The sequence below is a fragment of the Trichosurus vulpecula genome, chromosome 1, assembly GCF_011100635.1.
Source record: "Trichosurus vulpecula isolate mTriVul1 chromosome 1, mTriVul1.pri, whole genome shotgun sequence".
NCBI classification, from domain to species: Eukaryota; Metazoa; Chordata; class Mammalia; order Diprotodontia; family Phalangeridae; genus Trichosurus; species Trichosurus vulpecula.
In genome coordinates, this window is record NC_050573.1 from 298,136,999 (window position 1) to 298,160,511 (window position 23,513).

Sequence of the window (23,513 nt, forward strand, 5' to 3'; positions counted from 1 at the left end):
CAGCAAAAAAGATTAAAATGTAATTGGGAAATATTTAACAAAATAAATAAAAATACAATAAAACAAGCATAATGTTAACTTGTGGTTTTTTAACTCAATATGTGGCTCCCAGCAATCCATTTGACACCACTAGACTAGGGCAACAGAAGGACTGATCACTGGTCTCTTCCAGGAGGTTCTACAAATGTTCTGAGCTCTATATTTCTAACCCTTTACTTTCAAAACATTTATTATTTACTCACTGGTTTAAATGCTGTAAAAATACTACAGAATTCTATGGCTCAGTTCCACTTGAAATATTATTGTTGTTATTGTGTTTGTCCTTCATTTCTGAAGAGGTCCCTGGCATCAGGAAAGTAATGACATGACTTGCAGTTGCCTTTGATTTGAGTGAGGGAGGGCCATGCAAGGTCACCAGCCTCACTTTCTCCTCAACAGCCAATTGGATCCAGTGACCAGATATTCATCACAATGACTGGAGATGACCCAGGATGCAATGGGAGACCCTGGCCCTTTTTGGCTCAGGTCTTTTCACTTACTCACTTAGAGTGAGGTAATGTCCATTCAGTGAATAGGCTTCTTTCAGAAGAGAGTCAAGGGATGGCCCCTTTAATTAGAATAAAAGAAAAAAGTCAAGCTGGAAAAGGAAGACCCTCCAGGTTGTGGTTCCAAAGAGAAACACTTACCATTGACATTCACTGTAAGGCAGGAGGGCCTAAAATACAGCCATTCAGTGGAGCTTGGGCAGGGGCCTATTGTGGCCCAATCTATGAGCTTCTGAGTGAATTGGGTTTAAGGTTTTTTGAAAGACAGAAAGAAAGACAGAAATAAAGAAATCAATCAATCAAGCCAGTAAACCCCAAGTTAAGTGGGCAGCTTCTAGCCATCAAAATTTACCTTCCTTTGGAAAGGAGAAGGAGAAGTTGAAGGAGATGGAGAGGCCTTTATCACTGTACTGATCAAGGAGATGGAAAATGATTAAAATAAAGGAGGTCTGCAAAGACATGCTTTTTCAGTTGATGAATTTAACACTTGTTCAGCCTAAGCAATAAGCAACAAAAGTGTTGATTAGGTCTAGTCCCAGACACACTGAAAGAATCAGTTATCATTTCCAGCAAAGTGTAGAGCCATTTATGACCATCAGAAAATCATAGGAGAGAACAGGAGACAGGGCCCTGGTTTGATAGGTCAGGAAAGCCATTTTCAAAAGATATTAAATTATCCGTAAGAATGTAGAAGCCTCAGGGGTATAGATTTTGAATACATAAAGGACTGCTGTGGTTTTATTGAACTAAAATGGGAGCTGATTATTAAATTCTAATGAGATGAGAAAATTACTTCTAGACTAACAATATGTAGAACAGGGAACTCATAGCAGCTGTTAGTAGTTATTGCTTACTCACTAGTTCTGGATTCACACTCAGTAATGATGATTATAATGTATATCATAATTATAACTATAGTCATTTTATACATATAATCACTTAAGACAGAGTATTACATTTGTATGTTTATACATATGTAGAGAATGCCTACAGCTCATGATATCTCTCTCCCTCTCCCTTTCCCTCTCTTTCCTCCTTCCCTTCCCCTTCCTTCCTTCCCCCCTCCCCCCACGCTCCTTCTCTCTCTCCCCTACAACACATACATCATAGGGAGATAAAGGAAAACTGTAGCAGCCATGTAAATGCTAGCTATTATTACTAGATGAGCAGTCCATCTCTTTAACTATGTAGTTTGTGGCTCATGTCCCTTATGCCTTTTCCCTCATGTTGGTCACCACTTAAAATATCCTGCTCTTTATTTGTACCTATCGTGTGTGTCTCCATGGTCCTTTTGATTGTCCCCAACTTTGATACCTTGTAGATTGTGGTGTTGCAAGATTCATAATCGAAGCAGTACTAGAACATTTTCATTAAAAATAAAGGGTTGTGTGCCAGGAAACATCTTGGGATTATTAAAAGCACTGCCTAATTTGGCAAATGCAACCCAGTTCCACTCTCCTCTTGATACTTAATTCTGAGCTAAATTCACCCATAGCACCTGACCCAAATGAATGATATTGATTTGCTAATGTAATGAGCTCTCCAGCTATTTATTTGTCAGAGTTTGGATTAAGCAATTTCTATCCATTTTGTCTTTTCCTGAATGGGTGGTCATAATGGTTAATTGCCTTTGAGTAAACATGGATCTCATTGAGGAAGCTCTATAATATCATGGATTTTATTGTAATCAGAACAATGGCATCCACAATATGGAACACCTGGAGGCTATCATCCTATGCATTGGGATTCCCTCTTCCTTTAGTAACTTGTATAGGACATATTCCATGAGGCTCACAAATAATCTTAACAAGTATAGATAGCTTTCTGTGCTATGCCTCCCTCAATGTTGATAATTAGAGTCATTAAATAGCATTATCTCTAGGGTTGCATTTATCAATGAACTTTGTATGATCTTAATATATGCATTAAACACTTCATCACCTTGATATATATCCCTGGTGATACTTAGACACCTCAATAATTATCTGTCAAATTAAATTAAAGATACCTCAAAATTACCTATGAGTTGAGAAAGACTCAATGAGATTACAAAATTAGGAATTAATTAATTCAGACAAAAAATTAATGAGAAGACATTCACAAAAAATGAAAGGGTCCTTGTTTATAAAAGATTCTTAAGGCATTTTCCATTATGCCTCTGAAATATGTGGTTCTAAAAATTTGTAGTCCTCGTGATACCAGAAATGAAATCTACCAGGCAAGATCTTCATCATTTATGCATTATGTGAGCACTCACTAACATGTCCTCAGGAAAAAAAAAATAGAGATAAGCATTAGGATGCTGGAGCAAAGATGGTGTCATAGAAAGCAGGCAGGTTCTATTCTGTTTACTCCCTTTGATATAGTGAGTATAAAAATCACAGTGAAACTGGAAAATTTAATGTGTCATAAAGAATCCATATTTTCTTAATTCAGATAGACAGCCAAGGTAAACACTCACATTTCCACACATAAAAATCTTACTTTCCCACTCAAAGCTTGCACATTTTTGGCCTAAGTCTCAGTAGAGTTTAAAAATCTCCACTACATGGTAAATGAATAGAGATAGATGGATATATTGGTACACAAATGGATAGATAAATGGGTAGATGAATGGATGGATAGATATAAGGATGAGTAGGAAGAATGATTTAAGAGTTGTACATCTCTGATTTTTTTTTGCATTATTTTAGGTACATCTTTGGTTTCCCAGTTATCTGAATGGAGTCAAACATATATTGACAGCACATATGTTGCCATGGGAACTGAATACAGCCTACACATTGAGATTTACAAGCAGGTAATTTAAGAAACTCAGAAGCAAAGGATGAGAGCTTGATATTGTCCCAGTAGCCCTGGGGCAAATCAAAATTAAATAAAATGTTAGGAGCAAGAGAATAGGAGTAGTTATCATAGAGGAAACACTGGCTGGGAGAATAAAATATTTCTCTCTAAAAGTCTGGTTGTCAGAATTTTCATTGTGACATTAATTTGTTTAATCAGAGGAGGGTAAAAAAAAGTTCCATTTCCTCCCTGAGTTTGTTCACCAGGTCTTAAAATTTATTTCCTTGAAATTTATTGAGCGTATTCTTAATTAACAGTCTTGGCCACAAACACATATAGCTAGGGAGCAGAAGGCATATTCAACCCCTCGGCATCTCCATTCTGTGCCAAACCCTTTCAAAACTGTGAAACAGAAAAAGCTAATATCCAGGGCCGTCCTACAGCATCTCAGGCAGCACCCTCACATTGCCCCCTGAATGTATAGGACTGATTGACTCAGCATTGGACACAAACTGAAATTAATTTTTTTAAAAAAACTTTGTTCCATTAGATTCTTTTGTGTTCCCCTGACAGGATCCTGGGCTTGGAGTCGGAATGATCTGGGTATGAATCCTGCCTCAGGCACCCACTGTGTGACCCTAAAGTGTGGTATAATGGAGCTTTAGTTTGGAGTCAGGAAGACCTCAAATCCTACCTCAGAATCTTCTGTACATTTGTTTGCTTGGTGTTTTCCCCATTAGATTATAAGTTCTTTGAGTTGAGGGACTGTCTTTTGCCTCTTTTTGCATCCCCAGCACTTAGCACAGTGTCTGGCATATAGTAAGCACTTAATAAATGCACACTAGCTATGTGAGTTTGGGCAAATCATTTTAATTTCTCTGGGCCTCAGTTTCCTTATCTGTAAAATGAAAAGGTTGGATTTGATGACTTCGAGGGTCCATTTCATCTCTAAATGTATAATCCAATGATTTTTTGAAGTCATTTAACATTTCTGAGCCTAAGGTTTCACATCTATAAAAATAATGTTATCTTTGTCCTTCATTTTCAAAGATGACCAATGACATCACAGGGTGATGTCTTGACTTGCTCATGAACTGGATTTAAGTAAGGCGGAGTTGCACGAAGTTGTCAGTCTTCCTCTCTCTTCCTGTTTCATTGAAATCCAGGGACAAGACAAAGTCAGGACAACTGGTAATGGCCCAGGGTGAAGTGGATGACCTTGGCATCTTTGATGTCTGACCAACTCTAATCCCTCCACAATACCTGCTTCAGCAGCCTTTATGGCAAACACATTTTTCTCATCTGCCCATTCTGTTTCACATGCTTAGGGTAGACATTCCCCTAACTCACTGATAGGTTTGAGGCCTGTCAGTCACCCTCAAACTGGTTTAGCCCATGTGCCAAGAGGGTTTTACCAGGTGTGGCTGCCACAGATTTTTGGATCCACTGGTAAGAGTTGGATGACTGGTTGGACCCCAACAGTGGATGAGCAGCCCTGAAAAGGGCTTGGCCAGTGCTCACACCAGAGATGCTAGTCCTCCTGGAACATCCCTTCCATCCCTATAAAAACATAAATAACAATGTAAAGCACTATATAAATGTGACCTATAGTTATTAACACCAAACAAATGAAAAAGAATTTATTCAGTGTTTACTATGTACTTGGCACTGTGATGAGCCTTGAGGATGCAAATGTACAAAAGAGAGATAGACCTAGACCTCAAGAGCTTACATCCTAATAGAGTGAGACAATAAATGTAAGGCAGTAGTAGCCAGGGAAGAGTGTTTTGATCCAAGAAGTCACAGGAATACTTAGTCTGCTGACAAGTTCTTTCCATAAGCAATGGTAATATTGTAGTAAAAAAAGGACTGAATCTGGATTCAGGAAGATCTGGGTTCAAATCCCACATCAGACACAGTAGTGTGACCCAGTAAGTCATTTAACCTCACTGGGTCCCAGTTTTCTCATTTGTAAAATGAGAACATTTGACTCCATGACTTCCAATGCCATTCCATAGTATTCTCAGAGAAAGAGATAAAAGAGGCATGAACTATAAACGTACAATATCAGGGTATAAGATGGCTGTGCTGAAGAACAGGGTCTCTGAACATTTGACTTATCTATCCTGTGGGAATTCTGGTCCATGTCCTCCCATAAGCTCACCACAGGGTGTCCACCTAATGTGCTTCATTGTTTCTTTGTTTTCTTCTGAAACCACAAGTACACCAATGGGGCATTCAGGCTATCCATTTGTCTTCCCTTTGCCTTGCTACATGACCAGCCTATTTTTTCTGATATCATTCATCATTTTGATGACATCTTTTATTCCTGGTCTTCAGATTTTTTCAATAGCTATATGTTACAGCATGTTCAAAATCACCGTGTGTCTTTCCAATACCTCTGTGTAATATTCATTTTGAATTCCTTGGAGACTGTTATATTCCATTTCACACCACCATAAAAATCATTCTAATATTGGTATTTAAAAATATGGGTTTTACTTTTATGGGAAGCACAGAGATATTAAAGGAGTTTGCAACTTCCCAAAGGCAATTCAGTCATTCAATTCTCAGCCAAACACATTGTCCATCTGAACAATCTGTCTCAGATATACACAACAGGAAACAAGTTCTGTAGGTCATCCATCCAAATGCATGTTTTAATCTGGGCAGTAGACATTTTTCTTCTGTCTGGTCTTTCTTATGTGGATACTCTTTTGAGTAATCACAGGTATCTTCAGTTTTCTAGAGCTACATATAACAAACAGAAGCATCTGGAGGACCTCACCATCCTCAGAGAATCCTGTGGAATTTGAACTTGGACTCTCCTTCACCATAGCGACAAACACCTTTGGGAAGCAACATATACTTATTTTGTGTCTTGCCTTTTCTATGTGATCAGAGAGTGATTCAGCAAAGGTATTTCTGTTGTTATATCCTTCAGGGAATGATGAATCTTTTCATGGAAGACATCATGTTGAAAAACAATACACAAAGGGCTTTTTTGCTTTACTGAATCAAATGCTTTTAATACTCAATGAACAATAGGCAGAATTGGGTTTCATATTTTCTGTATTTTTTCGTCTAATCAAGAAAAATGTTGCGTATTGTAGATCATCACTTTAAAAAGTCTGCCTGTTATGTGCCTTCAATTTGCCTATAGATAACTGTTATAAAGATCTTGTATAGAGGGAAGAGTAGATTGCATAGCTCAGTAATTATTGGTGTTGTCACGGTTTCTTTTTTTCTATTCTAAGTAAGGCTGAGATTTTTTCTTATATCTTTGACACCTTCCCTTCTTTCACCTACCTTATTGGAGTGATTGCTCAACAACTTCGCAATTGTATTGCATCTAGCTTGGATCTCATATATATGCATTGGATCCAATTTGGCTTCCTTTCCCGTCTTTGTTCACTTTAGTGACATTTCTACCTACCCTATAAGCACATCAAGTAGTGTGAGTCAAGGATCCAGGTATGGTTGGTCAATTGCACCTGGTGGAGCAGTTTGCAATAATAGTTTCTAACAAATTTTTTCTCTTTTTTTCTTCTGTTGTCTTGTATTCTTATCATTAAATGTCCTTATGTTGACTTTGTTTAGTTGGTGGTCTTTCTATGTTTTCTTTGACATGGTTTTACCCTCCAATAAGATCTTTGCTTTATAAAGCAATGCTACTTAAAATTGTCCATTATCTTTCCTTGCAAAATTTTAAAAATGAGTTTATATATTACCTTTCTCTCCATCAAATAAGCCAGAGATTTGGTGACTATGGCCCTTTCTGGGTTCTTTTGCTCCCTTATTGTGGTGATTAATTTACATTGGTTAAATGTCTTTTTAAAAGTATCACAGTCATTGCTGATATCATTTCTTTTGTCTATTTCCTATTTTTTATTTTCACTTACTTGTTTAATCCATTCAGGATTGAGTTGTCTCCAGTTTGTGCCATATCTTCCTCTCATTATCATTCTTTCTTTGTTCATTTTTACTAACTTGATCTTAATAACAATTATTTTCTAATGTTAGGATATAATATATTTACTTTTTTCAGATATTTAGTACTTTACATATAAAGTACCTTCCCATTCTTGGAACAAAGAGTTTTATTATTATTAAGAGGTATTTAACTTTAGCAAAATCCTCAACACTTTTGGCCATTCATTTCTCTTTCTTGAATTGTACTTTCCCACATTTCCTTTTTTTGTTATTTTTGCTTTCCAATTTTATTTTATTAATTTATTTTAAATGTAAACAAAATAAGAAAAAATATATAAATTTAAGTACTAAAATTTAAATACAAACTAAGAAAAGAAAAAACCATTGCCATGTGCACAGCAAAATATGAGAGGATTCAAAATATACAGCAATAAATTTCCAATTCAAGAAAGCCTATATAATAAATACTATACATTGCATTCCAAACTGCCCATCTTTTCTTTGCTTCCTTGTAAGTTTTCTTTTGTTTTCTCCTGTGCACTCACCAGGCCTATGCTGGTTTCTTCTTACCCAGGACCACATCTCAGCAGCACAGCTGGGACCTGATGTCCCTTATGTAAGACCAATCAATAAGTGAAAGATCTTTCCAACCCATTGAATAGGCCTCAGATGGGGCCAACAAAGGGAGGCCTGATTAGAGGCAGGCCCACACCCTTTCACTAACTATGTGTGAGGCCCCAGGACCTCACCCTTTTGCTAGTTAAGCTGATGTGGGCATGAAACCCTCAGAGCCCTAAGGGGGGTTGCTAAGATCAGAGCCAATGGTGTGTGCACTGAGTTCTAGTCAATCAGATGCTATCTAGGACTGTATGAAAAAAAGAGAGCCTGAAACTGAAAGCAGCAGAATTGAGAGCAGCAGGATTCAGAGGCAGACATCAAGAAGACGTTGAGGGAGTAGACATTGAGGGGGAGCCAGCATCAAGAGATACTGGAGAGCAGAAAGCACAAAACAAGAGAGACTTGTGGAGATCAAGAAACTCGGAGTGGGCAGAGCTGCAGGAGAGAGTGCTGAGGGGAGAGTTAGGATTTGTGAGTGATTGTTTACAGGAAGGCCCTAGCAGGGGTAGAGGTTGCAGGATGGCTTGGCTCCTTTCTATAATACTTTGTTATAATTTCCTTGTTGCTACATTGAGGTGGGCTTACTGGTTTTGGAATATAATTGCTACTATATGGAATTGCAATTATTGTGTCCTGGGATTGGATTCTCTCATGTCCAAATAAAATGTTATACTTCCTCTGCCTTCTACTTAGAGAATTTCTTATACTTCATGATTCCGAACCATTCAGGCATGTTCATGGTCATCCTCGAGGTCATGAATCATGCCTTACTGCTACACCTTGTCAGCAGAGGTTCCCTCAATCTTTCCCTACTCAGATGCCCAACTCCCCATACTGTCTGAGTTGAAAATTCCTGTGCCTGGGGCCAACGCTACCTCTCCACCCTATTAGACCCAGGGCTCACTGCTTGCTGTTTCAGCAGAATTAGCCTAGAGGTGTTTATACTTCACATGGACCAAATCTCAGATCTTCTACAGTTTTCCCAGGAGGGCCACTATTTTTCTCCAACTTTTGTTTATTTTCACCACTCTACCTGAGCTCTGAGGCACTATTTTATCTTATTTGTGGAGGAATTCTAGAGAGCTTGGAATTTTCTGACCTACTTGACATCTTCCCAGAATCCTCTCTTTCCCATATTTCTTTATATCCTCTTTCCACCATCATGTTGATGTTACCAAGTATCGAAGTGCTTATTGATTTAATCTGGAGGATCTTCTGAAGTTCTTCATAGAATTTATCAATCTCAGCAACTAATGTCAGTGCATAAGTTCCAATAATTTTCATGGTGATCTTTTTGCAAATACTTATCATTTGTACTGAAATATATAATATCCAAATGTCCCACAAAATATTTTTATTGGGAAATAGGGAAAAAATCTATTCTACCAATTCCTTTTTTATTCTGTCCAAAGAATACTTGTGAGTCATCTTTCCATTAAACTATAATATCTTTCTTTCTTTTGAGTTTGTTTATATAAAGAATGAAAAGATTCATGTCATTCCACTCCTCTAGCTAGATGCCCACTTATTTGGTGGTGGTTTAAGGAAATTATAATTAGAGTAACAAAATTGTATGATTCTTAGAATGTTCTATTTCATTTCCCACCATTCTGCTTTCATTGCTGAAACAGTAGGAAGGGGCTTTACATGGCTGAGGACAATTTGGTATTTTTTCCCATCAATTTCATTGAGTCAAAATGATCTTAACACTAGAGTAATCTGCATTCATTCATTTTCTTTGAGGTTGAAAACTGTTTAAGGGTAGGGACTATGCCATTTTTCATCCATGTATCCATAGTACCTAGCACAATTCCTTACTAGTTGTAGGTATTTCACATATGTTGATATGTTGAAATGTTTTCTGAATGAATTACAAAGAAAAATAAGACTCAAACCCTCAGGGAATTTATAATCTAGTATCTTTAAAAATCTATAATATTGCTACAGGATTTACAGATGTATAGAAAGTGGGCAAATTCACATGGCTTTAATTCAATATATTAACAAGCCAATTGAGAAGCATTTATTTAGTGCTTACTATGTTTTGGTCCCCATGCTTAGCACTGGGGACACAAAGAAAGGCAAAAAACATGGTTTCACATTCTAATAGGAAATATGTAAAATATACAAAGATACATGGATAGTAAATGGGTCTCCCATAAGTAAGAAATGTTGAGAGTTGAGAAGCACCAGAAAAGCACTCCTAAATAAAGTGGGATTTGAATTGGGTCCTAAAGGAAGCTAGGGAAGCAGAGGCAGAGGCAAAGAAGGAGAGCATTGCAGGTATGGGAGAAAAATTGTGTAAAGGCAGGGAAAAAAGAAATGAAGTGTCATGTACAAGGAAGAGCACATAGGCTAGTGCAGCTAGATTGTAGGGTGTGTAAAAGGTAGTAAAGTATAAGAAGACTGGAAAGGTAGGAAGGACCAGGCGATGACATACTTTAAATGCAGAACAGAGGACTTTATATTTGATCATTAGAATAATAGGGAGGGGACTACTAGAGTTTATTGAGTAGGGAAGGGGCAACATGTTTCAACTTGTTTTTTAAGAAGATCACTTTGGCAACTGAGTAGATAATGGATTATAATGGGGAGAGATGAGGCAGGGAAACCAATTAAGAAGGTACTACAATATTTGAGGAAAGATATGGTTAAAGCCTGAATTACAGCAAAGTATCTAGGATGAAACCCAGGTTATAAGCCTGGATGACTGGCTGGTACTCTAGACAACAATAGAAAAGTTGGGGAAAATTGAGGGTTTGGGGGAAAAGAGAATGCATTCTGCTTTGGACATGTTGAGTTTCAGATGCCCAAGGGAAATTCAGTTCAAGATGCCCAAAAGCCAGCTGGCATTGTGAGAGAAGAGATCAGGAGAATGAGGATGTTGAATATCTAGATTTGGGTAATTGGTAATTATGATGGTAATTGGTTGCATGGGAGCTAATGAGAATACCAAGCAAGATAATATAGAGGAAGAAGAGAAAAGGATTTGAAACAGAGACTTGAGAGAGACTTGGAGTTAATGGCCATGACATGGATAAATATCCAGCAAAGGAGACTGAGAAGGAATAGACAGACATGTAGAAAGAATAAGAGGAGAGCAGTGCCCAGAAAATCTAGAGAAGAGAGTTTTGGATACAGAGTATTTTCCCAGCTTTTAATAAATAGAAGTTATTTTTCTGCCCTTTAAATCATCAGACTGTGTATACACAAACAAAACAATAGTTTACATACTTTGAAAGAGGATTTCAGCCTTTATGTTTATGTCACAATTCCTTTATTGTCCCAGACTGTCCTAATTCCCTCTAATAGCTATATTTCTTTACAAACATGATTTAACAGTTTTTATTAAACCAAAGTTCTTTTCCTAGTCCTTTCAGGCATCAAATTGTTTGTCTATGACAGAGGCAATATTTTACATCCTTTACCACTTTTTAAAATTATTTTTCTTAATTTAAAGATACTTTTTCTGCCCTTTTCAGCACTGTGTAGAGTTGAAAGAAGTACCTTAAAAGGATAGTGCCTTCCACAAAGAGTAGGTATTAAGTTCAATGTTAATTTGTCAAGAAGTCTCCAATGGAGTGCCCCATGGATTTATTTTTGGCATTGTGCTATTTAATACTTTTGTCAATGACATGAACAAAAGAAAAGTTTGTATGTTCACCAAATTTGCAAGAGACACTAAGCTAGAAGAGATTGTCTAGATGATCATTTGTCAGGTAGGTTGTAATGGGGATTTCTGTTTCAGGCCACATCGGGTTTGTATGATCTAATTGATAAAGGATGAGATTATAGCAGAGGTTCTTAACCTGGGGGCTATGAAGTTTTATATAACTGTATTTCAGTATGTTTTGTTTCCTTTGTAACTATGTCTTTTACTTTATGCATTTAAAAACACTAGTTTGCAAAGAGATCTATGGACTTCACCAAACTGCCAAACAGGTCCATAACGATGAATAGTTAAGAGCCATTGGACTATATGTTCACTGAATTTCCTTCTGAATCTATAATTCAGTGATTCTTAATGCTTCTGTTTCAATTGTCATAGTTCATCCTCCAAGTGAACATCAACCAATATGCCAGGGTTTATTGTTGTTTTTAAGAACATAGACAAGAGTTATTCCAGCCTTAGAACTGTGGACCCACTTACACAACAATCAAGCTCCTACTTATCTTGAACATCCACTCCTGATGAAGGTGCTCTCTTTCCCCATCCCCAGAGTATTTTGAATCTAGGACTATGCACATCAGATATAGCACTACTAAAACTGTAGCATCATCATTGCCAAATGCATGAGAGGGCATTAAGACCCAGTGTTATACACAGTCTCACAGGGTTCAAAGTAATAGCAGAATTTGCAACCCTATACCTAGCCTACTGTTCTGTCGTCATGTTCCCATAACCTATGGTCTCCTTTACAACAAACCCACTGGCTTCGGCATTTCCTGCGAAAGAAATCATCCCTAACACAACACTAATTCTATCTTGGCTTACATAAATCACATCTACATTGCATCAAAGATTTTCCTCTCTCCACTAACATCCTACTCCAGTCTCCCTATTTACACAATTACTGCCCCACAGACTATAAAAAAACACCCAGCATCTAAATTTCATATTTCTATGTCAAACAGTCACCAGCATCCAAAGTTTAGTCTTTTTGCAGTGTTATAGCTTGAGGAGAAATTACCAATGCTAGTTCTTTGCTCCTTTCACCTTCCACACATAGGTGTGAGGGTTCCCAAAGTATAACCCCAAATATACAAAGGAAAGTCAAACAAACTGTGTTAAGGACACCAATGTGAAAACTGGCCGATTGACAGATAAGCTTGTATTGAGTTAATGGGTCAATCAAACCTGCATAAAACTGGGGAAAACATTAAAAGCTATTCAAAACAAACTGAAATGAGAATGTATTTTGAAAGGTTCTTTCAGTGAGGCAGTCCAACAAGGCAAAATGGACCAAGCCTGGGGTTGGAGTCAAGAGATTCGGGTTTTTAAATTCTGACTCTGTCTCAAGCAAGTAATATGATTTCTCAGTATCTATTTTCTGCTTTTGAGCCACTGTAGATAATTTTCAAATGACTATGGGAAATGACCAGGAGGCCACAAAACCAGAGATAGGAACAAGCTAGTGAATTTGACTTCTGTCTCTAGAAAAATTCCAGAATCTACTCTTAAAGGACTGGTTTATGAACAGTTAAAAAGTTATAAAGGGACACTAATTCACTATTGGTGAAACTGTAAATTGATCCAACCATTTTGGAAAGTAATCTGAAATCACGCTCAAAGAATTATAAAACTGTGGATAACCTTTGATCCAGCAATACCACTACTAGGTCTGTTTCCCAAAGTGATCAGGGAAAAAGAAAACTAACTTATATGTTCCAAAATATCTATAGCAGCTTTCTTTGTAGTGGTAAAGAACTGGAAATTGAGGGGGTGCCCACCAATTGGGAAATGGTGAAACATGTTGTGGTATATGATCGTGATGGAATACTACTATGCTATAAGAAATGATGAGATAGTAGATTTCAGAAAAACATGGAAAGACTTGCATAACATAATTAAAAGTAAAGTGAGGAGAACCAAGAATATCATATAGAGTAATGACAAATATTGTTTAAAGAATAATTGTGAACAACCAAATTACTCTGTGTTCTATAAATATTCAAATCAACTATACAGGACCCATGAAGGAAGATGTTATTCATCTTCAAAGAAAGAACTAATAACTAGAAATATGCATAGTATAGTTTTACATTTTGTAAATCTGTGTTAAATGGTCGCCTTCTCTAGTGTGGGGTGGGGAGAGAAAGAGAAAAAAAATTAAAAATGCACAGCAGAGAACAAAAGAAAACTTTCAAGGAAGCAAAGAAAATCAGGGTAACTTTAAAATGATATTTGTATTCATTAATTACATAGGTTTTCAAAAAAGTAAACTATGGAAAATGGAAATTCATAGTTTTATATTGAATCCTCTTTATGTTAAGCTGTGTACATGAAAAGTTCTCTTTTTTTGTCTTTTTTGTATTTAAGCTTAAAATGATTTTTTAAGTTACAGGATGATTACTTAGAGCTATGGTTTCTGATGCAGTTCATTCCAAACCAGCCCAATTTCCTATTTTGACAATGTTACTGGATGAGTAGATTCGGGAAATATTGCAGACATCACAGGTGAATTTCAGTAAAATACTTTACAAAATATCTCATCTTGACCATACACACAAAAAAGACAGAGATGAGCTAGATAATAGTACTGTAAGGTATATTAAAGACTGTTTGGAGAACTGGACCCAAAAAGTAGCATTAAGAGATCAATGCTAATCTGCAGAGAAGTTTTTGACAGAATGCCCCAAGGATCCAGGTTCCACGTTTTTACAAAGTTTATACAATTTTAAGTCATTTTATGAAGGTATTATGTGGCATGTTTATCAAATTTTCAAATAAAACAAAGCTGGAAAAGAAATATCCTGTCAAATGATAAAATTAGCCTCCAAAAGATCTCAACAAGCTAGAACATTAAGTCAATTCTAATAACACAAAATGGAAGTGAGATAAATGTTACGGTGTATCCTTGCAAAGTTCAAATAATTCTGCAAGTGCGGGATGGAGGAGATGTGGCTAAACAATAGTCTGAGTGAAAAAATGGTTGGAGGAGGTAGAGGTTAATGGAATAAATGAATGAATTAAAATTCACTTATGAAGTATTCACTATGTACTAGAAACTATGATAAATGATATGGATATGAATACAAAGGAAAGATTCCCTGATTTCAAATTGCTTCCATGCAAATATAAGGATGCAACACAAATACTAATGGCCGGGGAAAACTGAAGTCATAGGGATAGTGAATGGATCCATTTGTCCAGTGGTTTTTCAGTCATGTCCAATTTGTTGTTTCCCCATCTGGTGTTCTCTTGACAAAGATGCTAGAGTGTTTTACCATTTCCTTCTCCAGTTCATTTTACAGATGAGGAAATTGAGGCAAACAGGGGTAAATGACTTGCCCAGGGTCACACAACTAGTAAAGTTCTGAAGCCAGATTTGAATTCAAGATGAGTCTTACTGGCTCTAGGCCCAGCATTCTAACCATTGCACCACCTTGCTGCCTGAATGGATCCATAGAGCAGTTATGTTAATGTTATCTTTCCCAGAAGCAATGGTAGTATTGATTTGACTATTATTCCCAGAGCAGGAAGTAGAAAGAGGTGAGAGTAGGGCTCATTACCATGGCAAGAAGATATTAGATGTAATGAGTTTTCACCAATTAGCACAGACTAGGATAAGAGCTGGAGATATGGCTGGGAGGCTACATGGCAGGAGGCATGGCTTAATGATAAGATGATCATGGTGACCACAACGATTTCTGGAGCCAGCTAGATATGGGGAACTCTCAGCACTCAGGAGGGTGTTTCCAGAAGTTGGAGGATTTTGTTAGAGGCAGAAGGTTGGGTGCAACAGCATGGACAGTAGATGGCCAGAATTTGGGAGGGGAAGGAGGGAAGGTGGTCTGGGACTCAGTTAGATGTTGTGAGTTAGATAGTTCAATTGAGCTCAGTTAGAGTGGGAATTAGCTCAATTGAGAGGGGAAAGTAGAGTACAACAACATAGGAAAGGAAGGTGGCCAATCTAGGAACATTGGGTGGAAACTGAACAGAGATCTATTTTATCTCTAAGGAAAAATAATTCTAACCAGTAGAGCTATTCGATAGTGGAATTGGCTGCCTTGGGAGGTAATAGGTTTCTCCTTGATACATGTTTTCCAGCAGAGACTAGATGGCCATTTGAAATATGAAATATTACAAAGGAGATAAGATTGGAATGAGATGAGTTCTTGGGCACTTTCCACATACGAAATGTTCTGATCACCAGGTTCTGCGTGGCTAAGCACCCTATAAAACATTGCATTTTCTACACACATAAGCTATGATGAAGATGATGATGATGATCATGAAATTATTTACAGGTTTAATTCTATGTCCTTCACTAAATGAAACCCATTAGTAGGTACTTGCTGAGGTATTCAGAATTGGAAAACTTAAAATCTGAGATAGTTAAGATCTGAATGAAACCTTAGAAATTATCTAGTTCAACCTGCTCCTTTTGTAGATAAGAAAACTGAGCCTCAGAGGGGTGAAGTAATTTGTATAAGCTTAGTTTGTTAGTGCTGAACATATCCAAAACAAGACACACCTCTGAGAAGCATCTGCTGAAATCTAGAGTTCTTCCTATAGAACATAACATAGTGAGAAGAGGTGCTTTTGGTGTAGGAAGCTGATAATGTCTTTTTGTCCAATAATGGAGTGACTATTTGACTGTGATTAGTTTCAAAGACCAGAAAAAAAAAGTTAAAAGTAGTTTCCAATGGAACTGCCCTCAGGGTCTACCGTTTGTTGATTCAGTGGAATGTCTTGATTCTATGGGTATCTATACTTCACTCAGGCTAAACCTGTTATTTTAAGTTATCTTAGGAAGACAACTGCTTCATCCATTTATTTTTACTCTTCTATGTTCATTTCATGGTGATTTTCTGTTTGTGGAAAAAAATTGAAGAGTCCAGAAGTTTCTGGAAAAAAAGGAAAAAAAGAAATTTGCATGATAACTTTGTTGTATATTTGGAGGGAAGAGTAAGTTGTGCATGGTAGATTTGCTGTTTCATGTGCAATCATCTTTTTATGATACTGTTTGTGAATTGAAAATAAAATAAATTTGCTATGCAAATAAAACCTAGCATCCACTTGTTCTTGATTTTCTTTGTTTTATTTTCTAGATGACTATAACCATTTCTTTTTTTCACATTTATTTATTTTACTTTTAATTTATGGAATAAAACAAGCATTTTCAAAACATAATATATTTTAAAAGATGGCTGCACATGTAACTGCAAATCTATTATGTATAACTTGTTATTCCTTTCAAATATAAAACAAAATTATCATATAAATTTCTTTTTTCTTGTTTTTTTCTTCCCTCCCCCCACCCTAGAGATGACTACCATTAGACACAAATAGATATATAATATGTAAAATTGTTCTATACATACTTCTATTTATCAGTTCTTTCTCTGGATGCAGATAGCTTCTTTATTCGTATGTCCTTTACAATTAATTTGGGTATTTATAATAATCAAAATGACTTATTCCATCAAAGTCGTTTTAAAAATAATATAGTTGTTACTGTATCCAATGTTCTCTTGGTTCTGCTCATTTCGCTCTTCATCATTTCATACAAGTCTTTCCATGTTTTTTCTAAAATCATCGAGCTCATCATTTCTTATAGCACAGTGGTAGTCAATCATAATCATATACCACAAATTGTTCAGTCATTCCCCAATTGATGGGCATCCCTGTAATTTCCAGTTCTTTGCCACCTCAAAGGGAGCTGCTATAAGTATTTTAGAATTTATAGGTTCTTTTCTTTTTTCCCTAATTGTCATTGGAAATAGACCTAGTAGTGGTATTGCTGGGTCAAAAAGTATAGGCCTTGGCTATAACCATTTCTTCAAATTTTAGGGAGGTCAGTTTTCAGATCCTTATATATATATATATATATATATATATATATATATATATATGTGTGTGTGTGTATACACACACACACACATATATACGTATGTATATATATGTATGTATATATATATACGTATGTATATATATATAGCACTTCAGATATGCATATCATATCTACAAATAGATCACGTCCTACATATGTGCGCAAGCAGAGAAAAAAATAGCAACACCCTTCACTCTTCAATCTGTCTTTCTATGGAAAGGTTTGCAGTCCCCTAACCATTCTCTTCACCCACCATGTGGATAGGGCCCAGTTTGTCAATGACTGTTCCAAATGTAGCACCCAGACCCACATGCAATTCCAAAAAATGGTCAGAGCCCAACAAAGTGCACGAAGGCTTTTTGTTTCCCTCAATACCGAAACTACCTCCATTGACGCAATCTATCGAATATCACTTTTGGATTTTAGGGCTGGGGCTTTCACATTGTGTTGTTGATCCACTTTGAGCTTTACAATTCACTAAGGCCTTCAGGTCACCTTTATTTCCCCAGATCTCTTATCCTTTGGTGTGTATTATTATTTTGTTACTCCAAGTACAAGACTTTACATTTATTCCTATGATATTTGTATGAATATAAATTACAATCATTCCAGCTTATCAATGTTTTTGGATCCCAAATCTGTCATCCAAGGTATAGGTCTTTCTTCTACCTTTAGAGCATTTGAAAATTTGATAAACATTGAGAGAAATGATTATTTTTCTCTTATACTGATAACTAATTATTAAATCAGGACCAAGGATTTTCCCCTTTTCAACTTCCTTACCCAGAAGTCAACCAGTATGGGAAACTTAGGGAGATTAGGCAGACTGAAGATCGAATCAAAAATAGTAAAAGATATTTTAAGTTTGAGTTAATGAGAGGATTTCTTCTCATTGTGTTTACTCAGACAGATCTGGGAAAATGTGGATTCTCCTTTTTGTCAGATGGGTGACATGGAAATTGCTAAGTCTCTTTTACCAAGGCTTGGGTAATCCAAGTCATATACCCAAGACCTTCATTGTAATATATCCTACTTTCCATTATAATAGTCATTCTCTCATTAATTGTTAACCAAGTAGTTGATTGGCACTCTTAGGTACACCCACTTTTCCAATTGTATATGAACTGTGAGCCCACCACAATAAGTGTTTTTGACATTCAATAGTGTCACTGACCTCTTTATTAATAAACATGCTAGCCTTATTAATAAAATTATTAAATTACCCAGAAATACGCATCTCAAATTTTCTAAGTGTCACAACATGCTATCCATGCCTATTTTCAAGTCATCTAAAGATATTAAACAATGACAAATGCCTATAGCACCACACTAGAGATCTCCCTTTAGGGTAAAATAGAACAATTTATCAATTGTCTGTGTATCTGGTTATTTGCCCATTTTATAGCCACCTAACTACATAATCATCTCACTATCTTGTCCACATGCATATATTCAAGGCCCACAGCAGCACAGTTAGAGTTGGACAAGGAGGAAGCATGAATGTCATGCTATCTCCATTGCAAGACATCTCAAGCAGAGACTTTGCATGACAGGGACTATCATTTTGTGATGTCTTGTGCTACATCCTCTGCAGTGTTTCATAACTAATTTTATGATGACCTTTCCTAAGCTTGGGATTCCTTCCTTAGCTTCTATATTTCAATAGAATGTTAGCTCCTTGAAGGTAAAGACTGTCTTACTTTTGAATTTTTAATCTTCAGTGCCTAACACAAAGTAGGAATTTATTAAGTTCTCTTTGATTAAATGATTCATTGTCTCATGACTCCAGTCTACTCCACTAGATTTTCTTATAAACTCTTTGGCTTAACCCCAGTTTGACATTGTATCTTCTCTTTCAGAACATGGATTACAATCAGAATTGGGATAGATCCTATCAGATCTTTAGTCCAAGCCAATTCTGTATAGGAATGCCCACTATACCATACCCAACAAGTCATCATCTAGCCTTTCTTTAAAACTTCTCATGAAGCAGCCTGTTTCATTTGGAGATAGTTCTAATTATTCATCAAGCCTAAATCTGCTTCTGTGTCATTTCTATATTTTGCTCCTTGTTTTGCCTTCTAGGACCAAGAAGAATAAAGATATTAGCTCTTCTACATAACAGTCCTTCAAATACTTTGTGAACTTTATTTAAGTTTAAAACTGCACTGAGACTTTTTGGTACTTAAACCCAGCCATTGTTTCCCTATCCCCACCAAGTCTCTTTATCTCCAGGTTAAACATGAATAATTCCTTCAATAAACCCAAATATGGAATGATTCAACCATTCAACTATTATATTCACCTTCTTCTGGAGAATTGCCATTTATCAGTGTTTTTACTAAAATCAGGTGCCTAGAACTGAACATAAAACTCTAGATGAAGTCTGACTAGGAGAGAGTAAAATGGAACAATCTCCTTTCTTGTCCTAGTTATTTAGACCTTCTAATTCAGTCTAAAATTAAATTGGCTTTACTAACCTTCAATTAAAAGTATTGACAATGTGTTAAATAGTGGGGGGGGGGACCTATATTTAAATCCTGCTTCTGCTATTTGCTACTTGTGATCTTAGACAATTCACTCTACCTTGCTCTAACTCAGTTCCTCATTCAGAAAATGAGACAGTTGAACTAGATGGTCTCTAAGATCCCTTCCACTTCTAAATATGTTATCCTATAAAAACCCTCATGGCCTCATCTATAAAATGAAAGGGTTGGATTTCCATGGTATCTGAGGACCCTTTTACCTCTGGAACTATGAATTTATCATCTTTTTGAAATGAACTGCTGGGGAAGGGCAAGTATTGGCATGCTTGGTCCACAAACTTTTTACTCCAAATACAATCTCCTCTCTAGCACTATTAATTGCCCAGTATCACATCTGTATGCTGTATCTTCCCCAACCATTAATCCCATTAACTGGTCTCAGGTGGAGCTAGTGAAGGGAAGCTTGATTAGGAGAGGCTTGTTTGTAGGAAGACCCATACCCTTTTGCTAATTAGGTCATGAGGATTGTGAAGCCCTCGGGCTGTACAAAGGGTATATATTCTCTGAGGATAGCAGTTAAGCTCTCTCTCAGAACTGCAGGAGGAGAGGCTGAAGGCAGCTAGAATTTGTGACTGATTGTTTACAGGAAGGCCTTAGCAGAAGGGAAGGTTATGGGATGGCTTGGCTCCCTGCTGTGATATTGTGTTTTAAGTTCCTTGCTGTTATGATAAAGTGGGCTTACTAGTTTGGGGATATAATTGCTGCTATGTTGAATTGGAGTTATTGCTTTTGGGATTTGACCCTCTGGTGTCTGAATAAATGTTTTACTTCTTCTGCCTTCTATATGCAGAGTCTCTTATATTCTGTGATGCAGAACTATACAGGCATATTCGTGGTCACCATCAATATTGTGACACTTGCCTTACTGATACATATGCATCAGCTTCTTCCTTAAGCAGGACAGGGATCAAAGGGATAGTATGGCTTTATCAACCATCTTCATGAATCCCATATATACTCTCAGTTGTTCAACAAGTATTTCTTAAGCACCTACTATACGCCAGGCATTGTGCCAAGCTCTGAGGACCTAGAGTTTGCAAAGGTCTATCTTCATCCAGTTTCTGAAATTTAGAATAATGTTTGCCCATGTTCAATCTTGTGGCATTTCACCTGTTCTCTATCATATCAGTGCAATAATTACATTTGCAGACTTTGAGAGGGTTGGCCTTAGGAAGTCTAGCTTAGAAGTCTGTGGCAAAACAAAAGTGGAGTTTGGCAATATAAAAAGTTATAAAGAAATCACCCATTTGATCAATAGGTTCTTGAAAACATTTTCATTCTCATTTTTTACCTAAAAAAATCAACCCAGAGCTACAAGGTGTGTTATTCCCATTACTAGTCAATGTGACTTTCAAATCCTTGATAGTCCGTCAGTATTCACAAAGGGTAGGCACTCTCCTGGGCTAAGGATATGGATGCTTTTAACCATGGCCCCAGTTTGAGGCATGATGTTTGTTATTTTTATGCAAAAATTTCCAAAGATATTTTAATAATTTGCTTTAGTTGTCTCTGATCTCATGGCTCTAGATATTTGTCCCACATCATCTGCTAGTGTGAAATTGATAGTGAGCAAGAGGAAGCTTATGAACGTAGGCAGGAGCCGAGATCAAGCTCCATATGCTGAGTTCATTTTGCAAATGCAAGAGTAATTTGAATGCTGTCAATTTGTTTTCTTTTTCTTAATGCACTTCTGTTCCTTTTCAGCAAGTGGAGATTGAAGCCAAATTAATAGAATAAACTAAAGAGGAACAAGTCAAAATCAAAATAAAGAAGAATAAATCATAAAACCTGTATAGTTTCCTAGAGGTCAGAAAAGCACACCTGCAAACAAAGGAAAAAGAGCATTATCTGACATAGGAAAGGAGTAATCTAGTAGAAAGAGTAGAAGAAACAGCTCCATATCTGGGCATCTGTACACACTAAACACTAAATCAATATTTGTTGATTTATTGCTGGCTTAACCAGCTCCGTGGCCTTGGGTAAACACTTAATCTCTCTGGACCTCAGTTTCCTCATCAGTCAAATGGAAATTGTGATTTTTTTAAACTATTTACCTGCCAGGGCTATTGTAGAAATCAAAAGATAGTGTTTAGGATGTCCCAAAAGTTTTAGTGTAGTCTTAGGTGATTGGAGATTTAACATGTTTATAACAAACCATAAAGATGCATGCTATTATAATCTAGACTCTAGAATATCATGGATTTTCCTTAATGATATGAAATAGATAGACACTTAAATTATCAGTTACCTATTAATTAATAAATCAAAAGGCATTTATTAAGTGCCTACCATGTGCCAAGGACTATGCTAAGTACTAAGGTTACAAAAACAAATGTGAAATATGTCCTGCCCTCAGGGAGTTTGCATTCTAAAAAGGGAGACAAAATACATGTATACAGGTATATAAAAACACATGCGAAGCAGATGCAAGGTAATCTTGTGGAGGAAGGCAACAGCATCTGAGGATTGGGCCTAGAGTGATATTATAAAATGCTAAAAAACCCTAGAGAAAGACTTCCAGCTTCCAATGTATAGGTTAGATTGTCTATGGAAGATTTATGGGAGAACATGGTCAAGACTTACTGTAGAGGAAAGGTGTGGCTGGTTGTAATCTGCACCTTTGTGGAAGGGCCAAGGGAATAAACATTTATATAGTACCTACTATGTCCTAGGCATTGTACTAAGTGCTCAAGTATCTCACTTGGTCCTTACCACAACCCTGTGAGGTAAATTCTGCTATTATCATCTTCAATTTAAAGTTGAGAAAACTGAGGCAAATAGAGTTTTTGTGACTTATCCAGGGTCACTCATCTAGTAAGATATGAGACAGGGTTTGAACTCAGGTCTTCCTGACTATAGCTTCAGCACTCACCACCTAGCTGCCCATCCCTTGGGAGAGAGTACCTATATCACTGAGATCATGTTTCCATTAAACCCCTGAAGTAAGATATGGGGTAACTGCTAAAATCTGTATAATCATGTTCATGAATATTCAGAGATCATAAAACATCAAAATTGGAACAAACATTAGCCATTACTTAATCCAAAGTAAAATGAGGCCAAGAGAGAAGTAAGTTTTACTATAAGAAATTTTTTTTACTAGAAATGGATCCTAGTGGTCCCCCCAAATTAATGCACCCACCCAAAATAAGCCAGTGGGAGGCTCCAGCTTATTCATGTCTTCCACTATGGAAGTTCTAGACTCTTGTTGAACAGTGAGAGGAAAAGTTTCTGTAAAAGAAAAAATTAAGGCCTTAAAGTTAAATTTAAAATTTCTTATTAGTCCTTTTTCTGTTTACTCTTTACTTTCTGTCACTTGGCAACTTCATCAGTACCTATGGATTCAATTATAATTTTTATTTTAAAAAATCCCCAGATCTATATGTAGCTCCATATCAACAGGGGGCCAGCCAGCCAATCTAAGACATTTTTTTTATCCAGCCCTAATCCCCTTCCAGATCTCCAGTTCTGCACCATAAGTCATTTATTGGACATTACAAAATGGATGTCTAATAGACATCACGAACTCA